This window comes from Monodon monoceros, unplaced genomic scaffold (assembly GCF_005190385.1).
Source record: "Monodon monoceros isolate NGI ecotype Baffin Bay Population unplaced genomic scaffold, NGI_Narwhal_1 Contig1044_ctg1, whole genome shotgun sequence".
In the NCBI taxonomy this organism is placed as follows: domain Eukaryota; kingdom Metazoa; phylum Chordata; class Mammalia; order Artiodactyla; family Monodontidae; genus Monodon; species Monodon monoceros.
Window position 1 is genome coordinate 422 of NW_021696864.1, and position 11700 is coordinate 12121.

General features: G+C 42.8%; 1 long non-coding RNA gene across 1 annotated transcript; it reads left to right on the forward strand.

Annotated features, from left to right (window-relative positions):
* Positions 1-6: 6 nt before the first annotated feature.
* On the forward strand, positions 7-11694 carry LOC114883243. The gene is made up of 3 exons (XR_003791045.1): positions 7-829; positions 1814-1944; positions 4956-11694. It is a non-coding gene; the product is annotated as an uncharacterized LOC114883243 (long non-coding RNA).
* The last annotated feature ends 6 nt before the right edge of the window (positions 11695-11700 follow it).

Below are 11700 nucleotides of genomic sequence, written 5' to 3' on the forward strand. Positions count from 1 at the left end.
CCCCGGTCCCCCCGGGCCTGGAATGTCGGCGGGCTTGCCCTTCTGTACTTTAGGATCTGACATGTAGGGTTTCTTTTTCCTGGTAGTTTATTCTTAGCGCTGTCAACGTGCTTAGTGTTTTTAATTTTTTTTTATTTTTCAGGGCACCCTTTCCTCCCTCTCTCCAGTTTTTTTGTGTTTCTGTTTTGTTTTGTTTTAGTCAGGCATTTTGTCCCTCTGATCTTGAGTGGGTGGGCTGGCAGGACACTTGGAGAGGAGGCGTTCTGTCCCCTGATCTTGAGTGGCCTTTGGAAAATGACAGGCCAGACGGAAATTTACACAGGCGTCCGGTGATTCCAGAAATGCAGGGTGTCCGGCTAGGTGGGCGCCCGGCCTGTCGTCCCCCGTGGCGGCGTGGTGCGCGTGTTCCTTGTCTCAGGGTTTACGCTTGGGCCCCGCAGCCCACCTTCCAAAGGGAAAGCGCAGCGGGCGCCTTGGGCCGGCGCCTTTGGGGCGCCCTTTCGTGCGCTCGGCTTGCGGGGGACCGGCCTCCAGGCGACCCGGCGGGGAAGCCCGCGCGACCCGGCCGTCGCGCGGGCTCCGTGTGTGTCAGTTTGTGGAAAGTGTGTCGCGCGCGGCCGGGGTCGGGGTCGGGACGCTGGGACCACCTGGGAGCCGATGTAGAGGGATATGATTTCCATTTTCAAGGCGCATTCATCCTGTGCAGGGAGACAGCCTAACATAAAATTTGCCTAACAAAAAATATATTAACAGGTGGAAAGACTATCTCCCAGTTGAACAGCGGATGCCTGGGACTCGTTTCATTGCTTTCAAAGTTCCTTTAAAAAAGGTGAGCAAAAGTTAATACCATATTCTTCCAGAAATCTGAATTCACCATATAGAGCCCTGGCTCTCAACCCCGTCGTACTCCATTTTCCCGTTTTATAGCAAATACTTTTTAATACCTCTTTTACTATCCAGAAATGGGATTCATAGACAAATACAACCAACTTTTGTACTTAATTAAAAAAAAAAAAAACAATGCAATGCCCTAACTATAAATAAAGAATAAAGTAATTTATAAGAAAGTAATATGTATCTCAGTATGTAAATGTTTGGGGATGACTATACTAGAAATAAAGAAATAGTCGGTTACTTGTACCATGAATGCAATAAACTGTGGACTTTGATTGATAACGATGTGTCAGTGTTGGTTCATGAATTCTAACAAATGAAGCACACTGGTATGGCATGTTGGTAATGGGGAAGGCTGTGTGGGATGAAGGAGAGAGGGTATAAGTGGGAACTGTGTACATTTTGCTCAGTTTTGCTGTGAATCTCAAACTGCTCTAAAACTAGTCTACTAATTAAGAAAAAAAGTGTGTGTTGCTGACACTTGAATAACCAAAGAGATCAGTGGAACAGGGTACATGTATAAGCCAAATACATGAAAGAATATTTAGCAGTGAAAGCCATCCTTCCTATATGTAGATATTCAAGAAGTATTTATTTCTGTGTCTATTTTCAGGCACTCCGCTTGGAGCTGGCAATACAGTGGTAGGCAAAATTGATGTGGTCCCTGCCTTCTGGGAGTTTCGAGTCAGGTTAGGAGACCAACATGAAATAAACAAACATAGAAATAACTATATAGAAGTGAGCTTATTTTCTTGCGTCTAATCTCTCTGGAAGAAAGGATTGTAATATCGCTTGTAAGCTACAGAGGAGGAAACTTTACTTTGAATCTCATATGTTAGCATCCCAGGGTTTGAATAAATGGATAATATAGTAAAGGATTTTAAACATATGTTCTTCCTTATTTTATTCTTTCTGACAGAGTTTTGAAAAGAATCTTGCTCCAGAAGAACGTTTCTCCCCCTTGGATCTCTTAACAAAATCCAAGGACAGAATGAAGAACTTGGGCTGATTATTGACTTAGCAAATACTCGCCGCTCTTACAAGCCAGAGGTAAATGGAAGGCGTAATTGAAAATGACCTTCTTTCTGATACTGTAATAATTCATAGTAGTTCAGTAGTTATCATCTTATGCTAAGGTGAGTCCTGGCCTTCTCTCATGGGTTCAAAAAGGGAAGCTAGTGGTTTCCTTCAATACACATTTGTAATTGCTGTTTCAAAATGAGATGAAAGATATGAATTGAACTATAGTATTTGGCAGTAGGCTCTAGATATGCTTAAGAAGTTCTATAAGCTTCCATGTTCTACATTTTGAAAATGAAGTAAACTTTTAGCAGTTACAGTAGTATCCTAAAAAGAAAGAAAGGTATGTCCATTATGTCTTTAGCACTTATGTTAAGCAGTTGCCTGAGCATGTTTAAGCATCAGTGTAAAAGACAATTGTTCTCTAAGTTTTATGCTTCCTTTTCCTGATGCCTTCTGATATAGTACAGAAACCCATCTATTCTCTTGGCCCATGTAGGACATTCCAGTGCAAAAGAATTATCCTCCTTCTGACCTGTTCCATGGCCTTGGGAGACAGTAACACCTAATGTCTTTTAATATTTGTAGAGCAGTTTGCCATTTAGAAAGTTCTTTCATATCCATTGACTTAGTTAATCTTCACAGCAATCCTTTGCTCTTGAAGTGGAAGTAGTACTGATATCTCCTACTGAGTGCTTACCCTGCACTAAGCTCAGAGGATAGACAACTACAATTACTAATTTTCCAGACGATGAAACTGACTCTCGGAAAAGGAAGAATTGAAATTTCAGCTCTGTTATTGCTTTTTTTTTTATTGTGGTAAAATATAGAGAAATCATATTTCTTTTAACCGTTTATAAATATGCAGTTCAGTGGCATTAAGTACAGTCACAGTGTTGTGTAACCATCACCGCTGTCTAGAACCAAAACTTTTTCATCGTCCTCAACAAAAACTCTGTAACCATCAAACAGTAACAACCCCATTTTCCCTCCCACCAACCCTTGGTAACCTCTATTCTATTTTCTGTCTCTGTGAATTGGCCTATTCTAGGTACCTCGTGTAAGTGGAATCTGCAGTATTTGTCCTTCTGTGTCTGGCTTATTGCACTAAACATCGTGTTTTCAAGGTTCATCCATGTTATAGCACGTAACGAAATGCCATTTCTTTTTTTGGCTTAGAAAATCCCATTGTGTGTATATAGACCATAGTTTGTTATTCAACGGTTGATTGACACTTGGTTGTTTTCCACCTTGTAGGTATTGTGAATCATGCTGCTATGATCATTGGTGTACAGATATTTGTTCAAATCCCTGCTTTCAGTTCTGTTAGATGTGCAGCGTAGGTAGTAGCAGAGTTGTTGGATCATAGCCTACTGCCAAATACTAAGCTCTACGCTTAACCTGTGAGAAAGTGCCAAACTGTTTTCTACAGTGTCGTCTTGTTTTTAAACAATTATCACAAATTTTAAGCATATACAAAAGTATAAAACTACTGTGAGTGTTCCTTGTATACCCATGAACTCATCCAGCTTTCTTATTTACCAACTGATGGCTGTCATGTTTTATCTATACCCCCACCTGTTTCACCCCATTCCGTATTATCTTGAAGCAGCTCCGAGACAGCATGTAAATTACACCTGTACGTTTTTGGTACGTGCATTTAAAATATAGGACTTTTATTCCTTAATATCATTTTTTAATATTAAATACCCAGGGAGTGCTCAAATTTGCAGTTGTCTCCTAAACGTCATAAAAAATTGTCTATAAGAATTTTGAATTAGATCCAAATAAGGTCCACACTTTGCCGTGGATTGTTAGGTCTCTGAAGTCTTGTTTAATCTATAGGTTCTCCCTCCATGTCTCTCTCACTTTTTTTTTCCTCCTTGAATTTTGTTTTTAAAGAGACCAGGTAATTTGTCCCATCTAGATGCCGATGATTACATTCCATGTGTTGGTAACATATTCTTCAGTCCTTTTATTTCCTGTAAATCGGTAGTTGATCTGAATGAAGCTTGCATGTTTTGTTTTGGCAAGACAGTTTCACGGGTGATGATGTGTTCTTCCATGGAGACGTATATAGTTGTGTCTTTCTGTGGTATTAGCAGTCACTGATGATTCATGCCTACATCCATTAATTCAGTTGAGGCTTCAAAGAATGGTGAATTCTGTTGTTCCTTTTTTCACTTATTAGCTGGGTATATTTGTACGAGGAGAAGATTCCCCTCATCAGCTGTTTGGTTGCTCAGTTGTAGAGGCATGATTCTCTTCTTTTATTTAACAGTTTTCAAAATAATGAGTTGATTCACAAATATCCTCCAGTGTTGACCAGTTTTGTAAAATTTTATTTATTCCTATCACCGTGGACTCCGTTACAGTTATTATTCTAACTGAGGCCCTATCTTTGGCCAGTTGGAGCTTCTCGGTGACTCCTGAGTCCTTTTGACATGACATCAGTTGTTTCTAGACTTTTTCAGTGGTCAGAGCTAGGAAATATGTACGTTTGTTTTTAATATTTTTAAAATATGTCATAGGTTCCTCCTGCTACTTTCCATTTAAATTCAGAACTAGAGAATTTTCACTTATCCTTTTCTGTCTTCTATTGATAGTCTACTTTCTCCCACCTCAAGAATACCAGTTCTCAACAATGCCTGAAATTGCCTCTGTTTCCTAATTCGAATCCAAGTTCTTCTGACTCTATTCTACTACTCTCCTTAAGTCACAGCCGCTTTATGGCCCTTGAAATGTAAGATAGAACATAAATGTAGGTAGAACTGTTTATATCATTTTGAGTTACATGTGCATTCATTCACATAGATTTGCTTTTCCTTTTGCATGCCTGGTAACTGTCCGTTCTGCAGTTTTAATGAAAATCAAGTGATAATTACTGGTTAAAGCAGCTTTGGAAAAAATGGCTCTCATCAGAATGACTGACATACAAAGTTTAATGTACTCTCCTGGTTTATATTCTGCCTTCTCTAATTAATTTTTTATTCTTTCCCTACAAAGGAAATAATACATATTTTCATGGTTTTGCCTTGTAGGACTTACCAGAAACTCTTCCTTATTTAAAAATGTGTACAATTGGGCATCAGGTGTCAGATGACGACACTAGTTTTAAATTCCAGTGTGCTGTTAATGGGTTTCTGAAAGAACATAAAGATAACGGTGAGTTGCTTTTGTGTTTGTTTTTGTTTTTCCTTTACCTGAACTTTGGTATGCATTTTGAGTGGGGTTGGGGATTTTTAACATTTTTAATAGTTCTGACATTAGTGTCAAGTTGTGTTTGGTAACATTAAGGTGGAAATGTCAGACGGTGCTAATAGAGTACGGTGTTTTTCCTGTTTATGGTCACAAACAATTTAGTTTAGTTTGGAAAGTGATCTTTGTGAGAAATATGAACTGAGCTAGCTTACTTATCTCTTTTTTAAAAATTTGAATGGAAAATACATGAAAACATAAAAATGTTCTTTTGTCCTGTTTATTGGTTGAGAGGTGGAAGAAAAGGTTTAGACTCTCAGGTTCTTAGCGTACACAAAAGAGAAAACAAAAAGCAAAGGTTCAGAGTGAGACAGATCCCTAGAAGCAAAACAAAGCGGAGTGGACCAGGTAGAGTGGCTTCCTCATCATATATGTGTTTAAGATATTTTTGCTGCTTTTACCCTTCGGGTGCAAGTGAGGAAGAACACTACCACCTCTTACTCTTATCTTCAGACAGGAAGAACTTAAAAGGCTGGTGTTTTCTTGTTTCCGCTTTAAGATCTACTCTGTTGATAGTAGGTCTTAATAGCGTGTGAATTTTAAGGATCCACTTGCCTTTTTCTAGCATCTAACTATCAGAAGGAACATGGTGTTCGCCATGTTTTAAGACTGAGGAATCTTTTGTCTTTGGAACACCACGGACGCCCATGTGAAAGTGTTCATTTTGTCCTCTTTCTAAATTTAGCCTGAGGAGTGTGCACTTTATTAACAGACAGTAAATATTCCGTGTATATATAAAATGATGCACGTATATACATAAAACAGGGAGTAGGGGAGAGGGAATAGAGATGGAGGTGGGAAGATAGGGGATAGGAGGCGAGAGAGAGAGGGAGAGACTGGAATTTCAAGATAAATTTTCATTCTATAACCTGGTTGCTTAATGCAGGTACTAGCTCTTAAATATCTTCAGCCCTATTCACAGATCTTCCGTGTACTTTAGCTTTAAAACTTGAGAGGCTTGGCCTGTCCTGTGATAACCAGGGTGTCTAGAAAGGAGGCAAATTATCTGATGTGTTTAAACTGTAGTCACAGAAATGTTACCTCTTAAGACGTTAGGGCGCAGCTGCCGGCCTACTCACTTCCTCCAGGCTCCTTTGTGTGTGTTCTGTCTGTTCCGCGTGGGCTAGAAGATCCTTACAAGTGCATGAGAACACGTTTGTAAACCTTGATTGTTCACATGTTATACCAAGTGTAGTCCATTGCATATGCTGACTCCTCTGTGGGTCTTCTGCATGCAGTGGGCTAACTTCACCATGCTGTCTGCCATTGCAGTCTCAGGACCTTAGTTATGGTCCATTGGTGACTTCCTCTGCTGTAAGGCCCTCCCACAGATGCCAGGCTCACTGATAATGAGGAGGAGACTATACTACGCACTCCCTAGAATTGGTAGAGACTCAGAAAATGAATTGTTTCAGTAAACACCGAGAGCCTTATAGGTTTGTTGTTAGGGCACGGGGATACGGAGGTGAGTAGAAGTCTTTGTTCAGTAGCAACTTACAGTTGTCTAGGAAGAGAAACATGTAGTGAGTATAAGTGGGTTAATTATGATAAAAGAATCAAGTGCAGCAGGAATATAGAGGAGAAATTGAGGAAGGCCTGACCGAGGAGACAGCGTTTGAGCTGGGCTTGGGGGAAGAGGATTTTGCCGGAATGAGGAAAGGACAGCCCAGGTATTGGGGACAGGTACAAAAGGCCCAGGGCTTGAACTTGTGCTCTGGAGGGGCAGCCTCTGGTGTGACTAGAGGGTAGTGTGAAAGGGCAAAGAAGTCATACATTCATTTTCAGCAAATATTTGTATAACACCTTCTAAGTTGAAGGCACTGTTCTAGGAAGTAGGAAGAGAACAAAGTTCTTGCCCTTACGTACTTTCCATTCTAGTGGGGGAGAGAGATGAATAAATAAGTCAATATGTGGAGTGTCAAGCGGTGGTAAATGCTTTGGAGAATAACAAAAGAAGATGAAGAGGTGAGGGAATGTGGTAGGTGATCAGGGAAGTCCCCTCTATTAAGATGTCGATTGAGCAGAGCCTTGCGGTGAGAAACAAGCCATTGGATATCTGGGAGAGTGGAGATGGGGTGGGAGGGTGTGTTCTGGGAGAGTGGAGATGGGGTGGGAGGGTGTGTTCTGAAGCAGAAGGAATAGTAGGTGCAAAGTCCCTGAGGCACGCCTGTGCTTGGCATGTTTGAGGAATAGTAAGGAAGCCAGTGTGGCTGGACAGGGGAAAGTGAGTGAGGGCAGGGCAGTAGAGAATGAGATCAGGGGAGGCTGGCAGGGCAAAGGAGGGAGGTGGATGATGTAGGTCCTTGTAAGTCATAGTTTGAACTTATAATTCAGTTGGAGAGACAGACTGATATTTGTTTATAAAGAGTTCTCAATGCTGTGCTAACAACCTGGGCTGTATTCTGTGCTAAGTGAAGATGTTCAAGCGACAGAGCAATCCAGCCAAGTTTATATTTTAGAAAGATAACAGCGTCACTATCCAAGACACATTGTAGACTATGTATGTAGTACGTGTATAGTGTGCTGCTCTTCTATAAACTACAGGATACCTGTTACGTACAAATACTTACATACAAGATACGAGTGTGAATGTAAGCGCTTGGGAAATATCTGAAAGAACCACACAAGAAACTGGGAGAGTCGGACAACTTTCCATGTCCCGTATGATTGGAATGCTGAAGGGTACACACACGAACTAACGGACGTGTGCTACCAGCCTCCGGCTAAGGAGGGAAATTGCAGGCATCAGAATCCTCTTTACCGATCAAGCGCGTTAACCCGCCTGCGTGATGACAGTCATCTCGACACGCCACGCGGTGGCGCATGCGCGGTAGAAGGAGGTCCGCGAGCTGCGTGGGCTTGTGCCTAGGCGCCTGTGGTTCGTGGCCTTGTGCTGGCACCGGGGATGCCGGGTTGGCGACTTTGGCACTCCTGGCGGGGGTGACATGAGCCAGTTCGTCGGCCACGAGGAAGGGCGGAAAGCACATCCCGGAAAGGTAATACGCCTTGGCCCCTGGGCGTTGCCGGTGGAGCTCGGAGCCCCTGGGCCTGGGCTTCCGTCTCTTGTGCTGTCGCCTGTCACAGTGGCCCCCGTGCGCTGGCCCGTCCGCGCTGTGCTAGGGGGTGCTGGTCGTCTCGCGGCTCAGTTCATAGTAGCTGAAAGGGACAGTGTGTGATGTTCTGATTTCTCCCCATCGTTTTAAAAGGGAGGCTCTGGCCATTGCTCCTTGGGTAAAATGCAGCGGGACTGCTTTTTAAGATGGGACTGTCAGTGTTGGGGACCCTCCTTAATTACCAGGATGGGATCCCCTTCAGTTCCTCAAGCTGTGTTGTTTAGGCACAGAAAATGTGAGTAATAGGCACCGGAACTAAGTTTGAGTGAAAAAACGCACCGGTACCGCCGAGTTTTCCATCGAGACAGTTGATCTGTGTTGTCTCTTGGAATTATAAAGGGCGTACTGTTGCTTCCTAACCAGTGTCCTTTGAGAACTCTACCTCTGTACGTTCAAATGATGAATTTTGAGGCTTTGCTCATACGTGTAGTAAACCCTTAAATTCCCTAAGACCTTCCTTTCCTCCGTCTCATACCCCATTAAGCCCGCTTCAGTTTATCTCCTGAATTTCTTCTGAATCTGTCAACTCTTCCTCAACATCCTAATACTGAACTTGCCTGTCTGTTGCAATGAGGTCCTAACTAGTGTCCATATATCTTGTTTCCTTCCAATCCATTCTTCACACAAGAAACCTTAGAAGCAAGTTGGGACATTGCTCATAAACATGGCTCAAAAACATTGTTTTGAGAATAGAAAACAAACTGTTGGCCTTTAACACTCTGCGTGGTCTAGAATCCTGTCTGCTTCTCTGCTACGTGGACTCCAGCTTGGTGCCTCTCCAACTTTAATATGGGTATGCCTCTCTTGTGGATCTTGTTAAATGCAGGCTGTAATTCAGTAGTTCTGGGTGGGGCCTGGATTCTGTGCTTCTAACGAGCTCCTAGGTGACGGTGACCCTGAGAGCAAGGGTCCAGCTCCTGCCTTTCTCCCTTCTTTCTGGAAGAGCAGGACGTCTGCCCCCCCGGGAGGAGAAAACATCTGCAACGTGACTACTAGTAGCCAGCTTCCCTCACAGGCAAGGGACCTTTACCACTGCTCCCTACCATTTTGTCTGAGGCGCAGCAAGCCAAAACACTGACATGCTGAGGTTTGCAGCAAAGAGGAGGTTTATTCACAAGGCAGCCAAGCGAGGAAGTGACGTGACAATAGCTCTCAAATCCGCCTCCCCAAAGGCAAGGGGCTTGGGGTATCTATGGGATAAAGAAAAAAGAAGCAGGGCAGTATGAGGCACGGGGAGCATGAGGAAAGGTGATTGGGAAAAGGTGTGCCCGTCATTGTTCTGAGCTGGCGTAACTAGGCTACGGGGCTCAGCACATTCTCAGGCTGTAGTTTTCGGCCCTCTGATGGCAGGAGGTCAAAAGGCACTGGGCCAGGTGGAAGATCGGTGGTCCTCTCCAGTCTTAACCAGCTCAGCCTAACTAGACACAGCTGATTCCAAGTTCCTGGACAATACCCGGGGCAAACATCTTATTGCTTATGCTACGTGCTATTTGGAGGACGTGCAAGTGTTCAAGCTACCTTGAGGAGTGAAGACAGGATTTGACTAATCCTTACACATGGTTTCACCTCCAGATGAGCAGAAGAGGCCTGTAGGCTGAATCTGGCTCCTGGCACCTGGAATTGGAGGCAGATGGTTTAAAAACAGGCTCTCCCGCCCTCTGTGTTATCTTAGGTAGATAGACTACTGAACCTTCCTGTGCCTGTTTCTCCACCAGCAGCATGGGGACACTCAGAGTCCCTCTCTTGGGGGCTGTTATGGGGGTTCAGTGAGCTATAGATGCATGCACAGGCACACGGGAGACACCCAGTGTGTGTTAGCTTCATGCTTACTTTTTATTAGGAGACCAGTATTGTTAGAAGATTTCTGGTTTGGACAACAAATTAGATAGGTGGTCATTTCTATAGTTTATGCAACAGCAATTCACATTACCATTTGCAGAAAAGCAGTTGGTTGTCCAGTGGGGATTATAAACATCCATTTACCATGAGCTACTGAACAGATACTTTACACAGTAACTACTTCAAGTACTATTTAAGATCAATCCTCTATGTTGTCTTAAGCAGTTGTTAACCCCCAATTTCGTGAATAGTACCAAGTAAGTCACTTGAACATCAGCTAGAGCAATCTATTATCACTTAGCAAGCCTAAAGCTATAGTTCAACAATTTTATTTACTGTTCTATGACAAAAATGACTCTCAACAGCTATGCCCTGGATAAGTAATCAGCTAAAGCTAGTTTGACTGACCAAATCTGATTTACTGAGTTAATAAGCCAGTTGATTTAGAAAGGTCTAATGCATATTTCTCATCCATTCAGCATTAAACTGTTTCCCATGCCTAAAATGTCTTTTTTCCCATTCGTACATATCCAGATTCCTACTTCTGTGCCGTAGGGCTTGGCTGAACTACAACTGCCTTTAGTGACACTTTTCTCACCTGCACAATTGGAGATAATTTTAGTCTCCTCAAGACTCCCACGGGGTTACCTCTGTTGTGACACTTGACGATTTGGTGGCATATTTTACTTTATTTTATTTTAAATAGCCTTCCATTACTCCGTGCACATGAAACGGTAAATGCTTTCTCCTAGTAAACGTGTATAACGATTTTCTGAACTCTTCTGCTCTGGGCAAGATTCATGAATACACCAGGCAAACATAGTGAAAGAGGAGACAGTACTTGTGTTATATTCAGTTGGGTCTTGATACCTAAGTGTGACTCTTAACCAAGGATTATGCAGTAATTAAGGACACAGGTTAAAGTTGTTTAGAGTGTGTCCTAAAGTCTCCCTGGCAGAATTTAAATCTCTACTCTGGAAATTGTAGACCTGAGACAAATTACTTCCCTAAACTTCATTTCCTACATCTGAGAAAGATAATAGTATCTACCTTGTAGTAGACTGAATAGTACCATTGCCCCCAAATGTCCACCTTCTAATCCCCAGAACCTATGAATGTCACCTTAAATGGCAGAAGGGACTTTGCCAATGGGATGAAAGTAAGGGTTTTGAGATGGGGAGATTCTTCTGGACTACCTGGATGGACCCAGATGTAACCACTGGTGTTCTCGTAAGAGAGAGGCAGAGGGAGTGTTTACTCCAAAGAGAATGTGATGATGAAGTTGGGGTTGGATTGATGTGGCCAGAAGTCAAGGAATGCTGTCAAGGAAACAGATTCTCCCTTAGAGCCTCTAGAAGGTGGATGGACGGCCTTGTCAACTCCTGGTTCCAGCCCAAGGAAACTGGTTTTGGACCTCTGTCTTCCAGAACCATAAGAGAATGAGTGTGTTTTGTTTTACGCAAGCTCATTGGTAGTCATTTGTTACAGCAGCCATAGGGAACTAATGCGTACCTCATAGGAACTATTTCTCCAATTAAAATGTGTGACTGGAAACACACTTGGTGGCATGTCTGAC